Source organism: Rutilus rutilus (genome assembly GCF_951802725.1).
Source record: "Rutilus rutilus genome assembly, chromosome: 8".
Lineage (NCBI taxonomy): Eukaryota > Metazoa > Chordata > Actinopteri > Cypriniformes > Leuciscidae > Rutilus > Rutilus rutilus.
This window is the reverse complement of record NC_140222.1, coordinates 11,712,060-11,724,609: the sequence shown is the minus strand read 5'-3', so window position 1 is coordinate 11,724,609 and position 12,550 is coordinate 11,712,060.

Genomic DNA, 12,550 nt, shown 5'->3' with positions numbered 1-12,550 from the left:
TGGGAAAACAGTAAATCCAGGGGGGGAGGGCTAAACCCATTGTCTTCACAGCAGGCTGAGAGGTTATCTAGCTTTGACCTCATCGGTATATGAGGACAGTAAAAGTCCAGGAGGGGTTTATTTGAAGAACTTTATTTGTATTAACCAGCTAGATCTGGTTTACTAAGGGGTTCACATTTGCTGAAAGCCATCGCACAGGTGGGAAGATAAATGTTGGGAGGACATTGGGTTTAATTGTGTGCATTGTTTGTATTTTAAGTGTGCTAATAACAAGAATTGTTTTGACAGGAAAGGCCGGAGCAGATGTGGCAGCACAGCAGACAAAAGAAAACTATGTGACAATAACCTCAACATTTGTTTTTCTTTACAGAAGATGCAGACTTTTGCGCATGGCATGAGCAAAGTGAAGAAACAGTGCCTAACCCTGTGTAATGCCTAACTTAAAATTTTCATTTTGCAGGATGTCAGGATGGATTGAACCAAACAGAACTGATTCTGTATTGTTTTGTTAACATGAACAACATGGGTTGAATGTTTTTTTCAGGGGAACAAGGACCCTGAGTGCTATTCAATGAGCAAGAAATTATCCGGTGATATGTTTCAGGTTGAAAATTTCACAGGTCACACCAAAGGGACGACAAGACACGCGCTCACTAACAAAATCACTTAAGGCCTCCATTCGCAGGTGACAGTAGACAGTAAATGACTCATTCCAGTGGGGGTGCGATCGTGATCTAAGGGAAAATCTTGTAAGGATTTGAAAATGATTGAAGGATGTTAGACCTGGGTCCAAGCATCTGACCTAAACTATACCAACCAACATCAACAACCTCACACGCCAGCGCAAAGAATAAAGTAGGGGATCAATGATATGTGCTAGAAACATATCTCCCCTGCCAACGTTGGAAAAAAAAAGAAAAAAAAAAATCCTCTCTACGGCATGCAAAGTGTCATATTGGTGAAGATTGGGAACATTCTTGCAAGAATAAATATCTTTTAAGGACAATTTGAATCCTGATGTCTCTTATGCCTGATGCTATTTTGTTAGTTACTTGTTTTTGCCTCAACATGCCTTTTGTGGTTATTTAGATTAAAATGATGAGGGTACATTAATAAAATAAAAAAATATATATGTACATGGATAAATCATTGGAATCACTGCAATATTCCCCCAAAAATCATAAGTGTTCATTTTGATTTCATGGTGGCTTTAAAGTTTATTAAGAGCAGGCGCGCTCAACTCCCAAAATAATATATGGGTGCGAGTAATAAAGACGTTTATCAAAAATAAAGATGAAAAACCGCACTCTCAAGTCATATTTTCGTACATTTATTACTACTATGTCCTCACAGACGCGTTTCGGCCTAAGCCATCATCAGTGTGTACGCACTGATGATGGCTTTAAAGTTTAAACATTTACTTTTTATTTCTGTTATTTGTATTCAAATCACATATAATGTACTTTTTGCATTGAGCTGTATTGCTAAATGTGTACAACAAATGTTTTAGGATTTTTAGAAGGATTAAAAAACACATACATACAGTACAAACATTCAGTTCAGGTTCACTGATGCAGATAAATGAATGCGGTCACTGGCTGAACCATCCCAGCAAGGACACAAAGTCACTATTCTGAACTTTCACTTTCATTATGGTCTCCACACTTTATCCAAAGAGCCCTCTCAAAGTCCACAAAATGACAAGATGCAACAAAGGCATGCCTTATTTCAGTAATCTCTGTAAAATTGTTGCACTTTTACATAGATCTTTTTACTGGAATATTTTTAAACTATTGCAGCACTATTATCCTGGTTTAGTCCCAGACTGAAATGCATGTTTGAGCTGTTTTAACTTGCACTAACAAATCTTGAAATATATCAGTGCCATTATTTTGTCACAAGATGCACATCAGCAATGTTTTTTTCATAGTTTTTTTTATTTTATAAAAGATACTTAAAGGAACCGTATGTAAGAAATGTATTTCAATTAATCATAAAATGGCCCTGATATGTCACTAGACATTAAGAAATCATACACCGCTCTACAGTAATTTGAAAGTGATTGCAGTACCAGTTTTGGCCACAATCTTACATACGGTTCCTTTAAATATCCTAATTGAACTAAGGCCTAATCCTGGTTTAATCTAAACCCTGTCTGTGAAACCGGGCCCTGATGTCATAAAGCTCAGCGGTCGGTGTCTGGAAGTTCAGATAAACCTTTCAAGAGCGATCACCTGTGAGCTTAGAAGTTATGAGATCTTGCTTCTGTTGCAGACATGTACTGTGTATTTAATGCACAAAAATATATTAAATACCCAAATTCCAGGAAAAGAACTGCACTACCCATAATCCTGAAGAAAAAGGGGGGAAATCAGAATCATGGCAAACGTTGTTCACAATTCCTAATAAAAAAAAAAAGTACATCTTTGTCTTTTTTTCTAATCTGCATAAAGTTTTTTGCTTTGAATCAAAGTTTGTATCAGTGTGATTCAGTTCATGGATGGTATGGTTCACGGCTTAAAACTGAGATATTGAAAATTATAGGAAAAATACTTCCAGTACCAAAAACTTCTGAAAAATTATGACTCATTATGAGTGAAAAATTATGAAATATTGCACTCTTTGTATGTTTGAACAATATATTATTTAATTCTTTATGACTAACCCATTGTTTTGAATAAAATACTGCATAGGGTGTAACGGTGACGTTTTTAAACTGTTTAACTGATCACTGTTTAAATTTCCCTTGCTTTTATTTTGTGCCTGTTACACTGAAATTTTAATTCCTTTTATGTTAAGCATTTTGAGTAACTGTTTTAATTGTCCTTGCTTTTATTTTGTGATTATTTGTATTATTTTCTTTGTAAAGCACTTTGAATTGCCATATTATGTGAAATGTTCTATATAAATAAACTTGCATTGGCTAAATGCTATAAATGCAATAGTTTTTTCTTTAATCCACAAAATGAGTCAAATGTGAAGTTCTCCAAACTTTATCCAAACAGCCCTCTCAAAGTGCACAAAATGACAAGCTGCAACAAACGCATGCCTTATTTATGTAATCTCTGTAAAACTGCTGTGAAATCTCTGTAAAATTTAAACAGCTTTTATATTATTGCTGTGATTTCCCTCTACCTTTGCAGAGATGGGCACAAACACATCAGAATGTATTTAAATAAAAAATAGTCCATTTAAACAGATACACATAAAATACAAAATACTATTAGGAAAATTGTATTAAACACAAACACAGTATTTTGTGTTTTGAAAATACATGTAAAATTGGCCATTTAATGAAAGTATCACTATTAGGCTGAAATTTATCTGGACCTTTTCTGAATGCAAAGAACATTTACAACTGCTTTGAAACTTGTGTTTATTTCCCCGACCTCTTCCCTCCTCCTGTGTAATAGCAGGAGGATCAGTAATGTCTGTAGGATGTAACGGGATGGGGGGGAAGTGGGCCTTTCCAAATACACACACTTGCGCTCTTGGCCACTTGAGAGCGTGTGTACATGTCCGAAAGTAAGTGTGCAAGACTGTCCCATGTCTAAAAAATGCCCAAGCGTAGTGCCCTGAATGCACACTAAACACACACTATCTTGAATACTAAGTGTATCCCATCATGCATTAGATTCGGGAAATCGCGAGATGTCAAGGAAAACATTCCACTGTAAGTTAAATAATTAGATATTACTTGTAATTTTGTAGTAAAACAAATTGTTAACGTGTCTCTTGTTGTGTGAAACATGCAATTGATTCTGTTATGACTCATATAAACAGGCTTATATTGGCTATAATAATGCCTTTATGTAAAGGAAAACACTGTAATAGATTTCTTATGAGGGAAATCTTTATGTAAAGGAAACCATTATTATTGATTTATAGAAAAGACACTGAGACATTTTTATTTGAAAGTGGTTTATTGGTTTATAGAAAAGACACTGAGATATGTTTTTATAAAATTGTTTTATTGCTTTATAGAAAAGACACTGAGACATGTTTCTATAAAATTGTTTTATTGATAAATTTGATTGGTTAAAGAAAAAGACACTGTAAACCATTTGTGGAAAAGTCATTAATTGAGATTTATATAGAACAAAAAAAATTACCACACTTAATGTTGTAAGCATTTATTTATTATAGCAGAGTAGAGATACACTGAAAATGTATTAGAAAGAGCTGTGCCAAAGAAAGAAGAAAAATGCAAGCATTACCCGTTTGATGAGGATGAGGTGCAGGAGAAAGGCAGAGGATCCAGAGCCAGCAAGCAAAGGAGAACAAAGGAAAGAGCTTTATATATGAAGTTTGTAAGGAGGTTTCCAGAACGGAGGACAGTTCAAGACTTCGGATTGGACAGACCGTCTGTGAAGGACTGAATCTGTGCGGAGGGCGTGTGGACTATAAAAAGTATTGTAAGGAATGACAAAGAGAGACGCGGATTCAACGGGACCACCAGTCCGCCTCTCCGGTGTTAGAAGTCTCTTGCCATGGGCCTCCTGCAGTCAAAGTTTGTAAACTGCTTGTTTTTGATTTGATTCAATTTGCTTTTATATATTAGTATTTTGTATGTGAACTAATTAACCTAAATTTAATAAAAACTACTTATTTTTTATATAAAAAGAACCAGCCTGCCATATAGTCAGGACCGAATCTTCAAGATTGTGTAACCCTGTAGGCATTTTTGAGGAAAAGTTGTTATACCACATTTTTAGAAAGTTCAATGTCTCCTGAATAAGGATCCACCGTATAACATTGAAATAAGGGTCCCATTTTCTTGTAATTGTTCTTGAAACAATAGGTGCATTATTCACAGCCGAAACACTACAGGTGGATAGGGTAAAATTTTAAAGTTATAGATATCACCATAAAACCTTTCCAGTTTTTCACTTACATAGAGACAGACATTTTTTGTATTACAAGTTTTCTGAAATGTCATGTTTACATATGCAAATGAGGCATACCAGTATATATATATATATATATATATATATATATATATATATATATATATATATAATTCGAGGGGCAGGCATACCAGTACGCGGTTCCCCCTTTCGGGCTAGCCCTGTCTCCTCGCGTCTTCACGAAGGTTGTCGAGGCAGCCCTTGTTCCTCTCGACGACTGGCTGATCCTAGCTCACTCTCGAGACAAGGTTTGCGAACACAGGGACCTAGTGCTCCGGCACCTAGCTTGTCTGGGCCTCCGGGTCAACTGGGAGAAGAGCAAACTCTGCTTCGTGCAGAGGATCTCTTTTCTCGTTATGGAAATCGACTCGGTCGCCATGTGCGCGCAGCTTACGAGCAAGCGCGCGCAGTCACTGCTAACTTGCCTTCGTCAGTTCGAGGGCAAGAGTGCGGTTCCACTGAAACTATTTCAGAGGCTCCTGGGGCATATGGCATCCGCAGCCGCAGTAACGTCGCTCGGTTTGCTTCATATGAGACTGCTTCGCGATCAAGTCCCGAGGTGGGCATGGCAACACGGCACGCTCCGAGTCCCAGTGACTTCGACCTGCCGTCAGACCTTCACCCCGTGGATGAACCTCAGTTTTCTATGGGCTGGAGTGCCCATAGAACGAGTTTCCTGGCATGTTGTTATATCAACAGATGCCTCCACAATGGGCTGGGGCGTTGTGCGTTGCTCAGGGGTCAGCACGTATTAGTCCGATCAGACAATACCGCCACAGTAGCGTACATCAACCGACAAGGTGGTCTGTGCTCCCGTCGTATGTCGCAACTCGCCCGCCACCTCCTCATATGGAGTCAGAAGCATCTGAGGTCGCTTCGAGCCATTTATATCCCGGGAGACCTGAACCGTGCAGCCGATCTGTCTCGGTTTTGGCCTCTCGCTGGAGAATGGAGACTCCATCCCCAGTCGGTTCAGCTGATTTGGGATCAGTTCGGGGACGCACAGGTAGATCTGTTTGCCTCCCACGACTCGTCCCACTGCGACCTGTTTTATTCTCTGACCGAGGGCACGCTCGGCACGGATGGACTGGTGCACAGCTGGCCGCGGGGCCTCTGCAAGTATGCGTTTCCCCCAGTGAGCCTTCTTGCGCAGACTTTGCGCAAGATCAGGGAGGACGAGGAACAGGTAATTTTGGTTGCCCTGTATTGGCACAACCGCACCTGGTTCCAAGAACTAGTACTCCTCGCGACAGCACCTCCCTGGCCAATTCCTCTGAGAAAGAACCTGCTTTCTCAGGGACGGGGCACCCAATGGCACCCTCGTCCCGATCTTTGAAATCTCCATGTGTGGTTCCTGGACGGGACGAGGCAGGTTTGAGTACCCTACCACCAGCGGTGGTGGCTACCATCACTTCCGTAGAGCATCGTCCACGAGACGTGCCTATGAGTTGAAGTGGAACCTCTTCGTCAACTGGTGTTCTTCTAAACTTCAAGAACCCACGAAAGGCCTGATCAGTGTCGTGCTTTCCTTCCTGCAAGAAGGGTTGGAGCGAAGGCTGTCTCCCTCCACCCTGAAAGTGTATGTTGTCGCTACTGCCGCACATCACGGCGCAGTTGAAGGTAAGTCTTTGGGAAAGCACGACCTGATCATCAGTTTCCTGAGAGGAGGGAGGAGACTGAATCCTCCTCGCCCTCCTCTCGTTCCCTCTTGGGACCTCTCAGTGGTTTTAACTGCTCTGCAGAGTGCTCCCTTTGAGCCTCTGCAATCAGTGGAGCTTAAGTTCCTGTCAATGAAGACAGTGCTCCTGGTTGCATTGGCATCCATCAAGAGGGTAGGGGACCTGCAGGCATTTTCGGTTGACGAAGCGTGCCTGGAATTTGGACCGGCTAACTCTTACATGATCCTGAGACCCCGGCCTGGATATGTGCCCAAGGTTCCCACCACATCCTTTCGAGACCAGGTGGTGAACCTGCAAGCGCTGCCCTCGGAGGAGGCAGACCCAGCCTTGGCACTGCTCTGTCCAGTACGCACCCTCCATGCTTACGTAGACAGAACGCAGTGTTTCAGGACTTCAGACCAGCTCTTTGTCTGTCATGGTGGGAAGCTGAAGGGAAAGGCTCTCTCCAAGCAAAGGTTGTCTCACTGGATAGTGGACGCCATTGCTTTGGCTTACCAGCAGCAAGTTCGACCATGCCCCCTTGGTGTGACGGCCCACTCCACCCGGAGTGTGGCATCCTCTTGGGCTCTAGCGCATGGCGCCTCGCTAACAGACATCTGCAGAGCTGCAGGCTGGGCGACACCTAACACGGCCTCTGGGCGACCCCCACGTGTGTAGTCCACTGTAAGTCTCTCTGAGCATGTGTCTTTCCCTCGGCAAGCCACCTTGCCACCCCTGGGTTTGAAATATTCCACCTGCGGCTGGACACCCCAGTGATTCTCAATATGCAGCCCCCTGGGGTCATGTGTATTCCAAGTTCCCCCCTTCGGGCTGGGCATAATTGCATATTTCCACTGATATATGCTTCCCAGTGTACCTTGGTACCTTGGCATAATTCCAGCAGCCATTAAAAACAGTCCCTTTCATGTTAATGTTGTTTTTTCATTGTTTACATGTTTAAATATTCTGAGAATGCATAGTTTAGTTATAATGTTTAGTGTTTAAACTGCAATAAATGCATTAAAACGTTTTTTTTTTTTTTTTTTTTTTTTTTTGGCAGCCATTTTGTTTTTATTGTTTATGCCAAAACAGTGATGTTTGCAACTTGTTATACGGCAGAAATGGATTCAGCACCTAAAAATCATATAGCAACAACACTTGAAGTACTTTTCCTCAAAAATGCCTACTGCATCTTATCCAGGGCTATTTATCTATTTTGGGACTCGACTAATAGTCTCTGCTTTATGAAAGAATGTGCTGAACTAACCGGAGAAGTCTTCTGACTAAATTGTAAGTATGGAAATTTAAATACTTACGAACGGATTCGACTTACTTTACCTAACCTGAGAAAAATCTAAATAAGGTAGAAGGTGTCTTTAATTAAGAACCACGTAGGGGGTTAGATTAAGCACCATAAAACACTCTTTATTGGTGCAAAGATGATTAGGGTATGTGTATATTGTACAACATTTGCAACTGTTTATATCACATAATTAGAAGCACCACAATATTAAAATTGTGTCTTCTGTTACATAGGGAATATTGACCAGATATTTAGAAGTTTATTTTATAATGCAAATGATCGAAAATCAAAATAAAGTTCTGTAAACACTAGCAATTTTGTTTTATCGGGTAATCAAAAGCTCAACACACACTTGCAGTCTTCACACCAACTTGAACACTTGGGGCCAAATAGAGGAAATACGTCATGCAGGTGGTCAAGTGCAAAGACAGCGGGTTTGGGTTAGTGGGTTTTTGGAACAGCCCTGTGTCTTGAGTGTTTAGTGTGTGTCTGTGTGTGTGTGTGTGTGTGTGTGTGTGTGTGTGTGTGTGTGGCTCTGAATAATTGTTAAATGGATAGTTCACCCATAAAATTTTAATTTTGTCATAATTTACTCACCCTCAAGTTGTTTCAAACCTGTATGAGTTTCTCTCTTCTGTTGGACACAAAAGAAGATATTTTGAAGAATGTCAGTAACCGAACAGTTGACTGTATACTTGGACTTCCATAGTAGGAAAAACAAATTACTATGGACGTCTATGGGGTCTATTAACATTCTACAGAATATCTTCTTTTGTGTTCGGCAGAAGAGAGAAACTCATACAGGTTTGAAACGATGTGAGGGTGAGAAAATGATGACAGAATTTACATTTTCTCTGTGAACTAACGATTCACTGAAAGATTCAGTAAAAGTTCAGATGAAGTAATTAATCAGGGCTGGACATTGGATTGTTCTCCACATGAGGCTTTATTACACCCTGCACCGCACAGGTCTTTCACAACATCACTAGTTTTGATTTCCTCACTGTTGATATGCATTACACTGACTACGTTTACATGCTGTCAAATATCGGGTTATGGTCGGGTTAAGGTCACTATTTGGGTTTCTGAAACATTCGGAATAACCCGTTTACATGCGTGAGTAGAGAGAGTTACTCCTGTATACATGGAATTTGTAATCAATTGGCAATATCCCGATGTAAACGGCGACGCACGGTTAGCGTCTGGACGTACGGACAACGTTTAGACGCAATGTGCGTCATTTCCGATTCTTCTTTCTGTATCCAAAGGCAACAACAACAGCAGCAGCACGCGGATAATGAATAGTTCGGGGCAGATAGCGATCGCCTTTGTTTGCGCTTTCCTCCTCGCTCCAAAAGTGTGGTGCTGTGCTGCGTCTCGCCATTCCTTGCGAATAGAACATGCGCAGAACACAAATCAATGTTCCTTTTGATGGGGATATGCCGATACGCGTTTACATGACCAAATATTCGGGTTAGAAAAGGGGTACCCCAGGGGTAATATCCGGGTTTTTGCCGGTGTTTACATGGCCGTGCGCGACCGGGTTATTGCTATATCCCGGTTTTGAACGGGTTATTGGCTGCATGTAAACGTAGTCACTGACTGGTGAGTATAATATAGCTAACTTAATATTTGAATGGAAGTAAAAAAAAAAAAAAACAGTTGACAGCAGTTATTATGTTTTTAGCAACAAGTAAAATCAACCATATCATCGTCATCTTATATTAATTTTGGTATCAACTTGATTCCAGGTTAGATTCCATAAATTCCAAGAATTGATTCTGAACCAATATTTCCTATTTTTATTGAGTCAGAGATCATGTGTGATTACCATGGACTGTTTTCAGTTGAATTGTGCAAATTACTAAACAAACTGTGAAAAAAAAAAAAAAAAAAGAAATGTCATGCAGGCGTAAATGTCATTCTGTGTCATTCTGTAGGCCTACTGCTAAATTTTGTACAAAAAAATAAATTGATAGTATAAATTAGCTACACATCAGTCAGACAAATCAGATTAAGGAAGACAATACAAATATATAACCCTATAACTAATCAAATAACAGTTAATACTATTGTGCATGTGAACAGTTGATGTCTCAGTTAGCTTTGTGTGATAATGAATTAGAATATTAGCGCTGCTGTTGAACTGAATGAGGCTCTTCTGATTACTTGATTCCCTGAGGCCGGTTGCACCAGCTGGACATACATCCGGTTCTAAGTCTAGGATTGACATACAATGCAACTTAAGTCCTGTCTAGAATAATACATGTTTCACTTTTATCCTTAGATCACGTCTGAGACAATCTTACGTCTTTACTTGTTAATACAATGCTGATACAATGGCACATCTATACAAAAAAAGAGTGATGAGAGACTGCAATATCAATCCTCTAGAGTCTAGATAGACAGAGAATTTATTGAAAGATTTTGCATATTTTTACATTTGTAATTGTGTAGTACCTCTGAAGAAGAAGTACAAAAAGATTAAAGAAGAATAAAAAAGAATAAAATAACAGAGAGCGCTGCAGTGATTACTTCTTTAACAGTGTATTGATTCTGAATGGGAAATAGTAAAAACATACATGTATGTATAACATTATGCTCAGTACATTACATTATCAGTGCATATAACACTTTTCTTACAAAGTAATGAATTGTAAATATAACTTCAAGCATGTCTCATGAGTCATCACACTAGAGAAGTGTGGCATTTACAACTGACACAGTGACACTTGTTATAGAGAGAAAACACATTTTCAGACTAAATATTTACCCGAACCCACTAAATGACAGTATGAAATTGATGACAACAATGCAGCTGAGATATCAATTACATGCTCATGTCTGACCAATGTTCACTCCATCGTCCAATGTATTTCCTACAATAAAGTCACTTACAAAATTGATGAAAACTATTGAAATGCATAACTCAATTCACAGACATGAAGGAGTAAATTACCCAAATGTGCAAGTTTCAGATAACTCATAAAACTGAAACAACCTAATAAACTCTTATATTCAAACAATGTTGACATAAATGACTTTCTCTCTCGTGTATAGCGGGCTAACGCGCTAATCGCGAGGCATCTATGCTAACCATGTGCTCAGAAATGCTAACACATGACACACTATCACTAAACTAAAAATGAACTACTTTCAATCTGTACAACTCATCAGTGTTGCATTAAACAATGTTACTACTCAAGACCGAAGTGTTTAAGTTACCTGAAGAAGAAGTACAAAAAGATTAAAGGTCCCGTTCTTTGTGATCCCATGTTTCAAACTTTAGTTAGTGTGTAATGTTGTTGTTAGAGTATAACTAATATCTGTAAAATTATAAAGCTCAAAGTTCAATGCCAAGCGAGATATTTTAGTGTACAGAAGTTGACTACATAAAACGGCTCGATTGGACTACACCCCTCTACTTCCTTCATTAATGACATCACCAGAACCGTGTTTAGACTAACCTCCGCCCACAGGAACACAGGCGTATTGATGGCGAAATGTCAACAGACGGTTGATGTTTACCTATAATCGGATACCGCAAAAGTTTAATTCGAAGTTGTTAGTTTGCTCTGTCCTTTCACCACGGACTGTTTTTCTAACCTGGGATAATATCAAGCAGGCTTCTCTCAGCGTTTCATATTGACGAAGGGGGAAATTTCAACTATATTCCAGCAAGCGGTAAGTACAAGTAGTGATTTAATATGGAAGTAGCGATCAACTTCACATCGTTTCTCTTAGTAGGATGAAAATAATCTTACTTAAACTGTGATTAATATACAGAAAGCGATCAAAGAACAACCCCTTTCCAATCGTCCAAGCTGTCAATCACACAGCGCGAGTTTAATATGGACACTTGCCAAAACTCGTTATGAAATCAATGACGCTGTTACACTGCACAACGAAGCTCTTACTGTATTTATATACCTCATGTTTGCATTGGTGAAATCATTAGTGAGTGCAGAAACTGCGTTGCAATGATAAGATCTTTTTTCACACGATCAACAGGCTGTCATCTGCTCAATGCTCGTCACTGCAATTTTTTATGTGATTGAAATAGATCTAAATACTTAAAAAACTTCTCACGATTCGTTAATCCCGATAGCTGTAATAGTAAAAACGTATAATAGCTGTAATAGTAAAAGTTTTCCAGATAGTTTCACATGTAATGCCAGATATTTCATATGCAAGCATGTCAGCCAATCACAGCAGAGGGCGTTTACACTGAAGTCTCTCAGCAGACACGCCCCTTCAAACAGAGTGTTCAAACCAGGGAATGAAATCAGGCTAGGAAATATGCCTTTTATTTCTAAATTATAACATTTTTGATCTAAAAAACATACTAACATTATAAGGGCACCCCTGGAAACATGATAAAATAATAAAAAATAATCCATGGAATGGGACCTTTAAAGAAGAATAAAAAAGAATAAAATAACAGAGAGCGCTGCAGTGATTACTTCTTTAACATTGTATTGATTCTGAATGGAGCGTATCACGGGCATACCGAAGTGTAAGATGACGTCATCATGCTGGTATGCCAAATGAAAATAATTAAATGGATTAATGCACATAACGCTCTTACTCATTTCGGTTACCTAAAGCACAAATAAACATTCAAACAATATTAGCAATATCAAGAAAATAACATTGAACAATTCTATAATGCATTTGAAGAA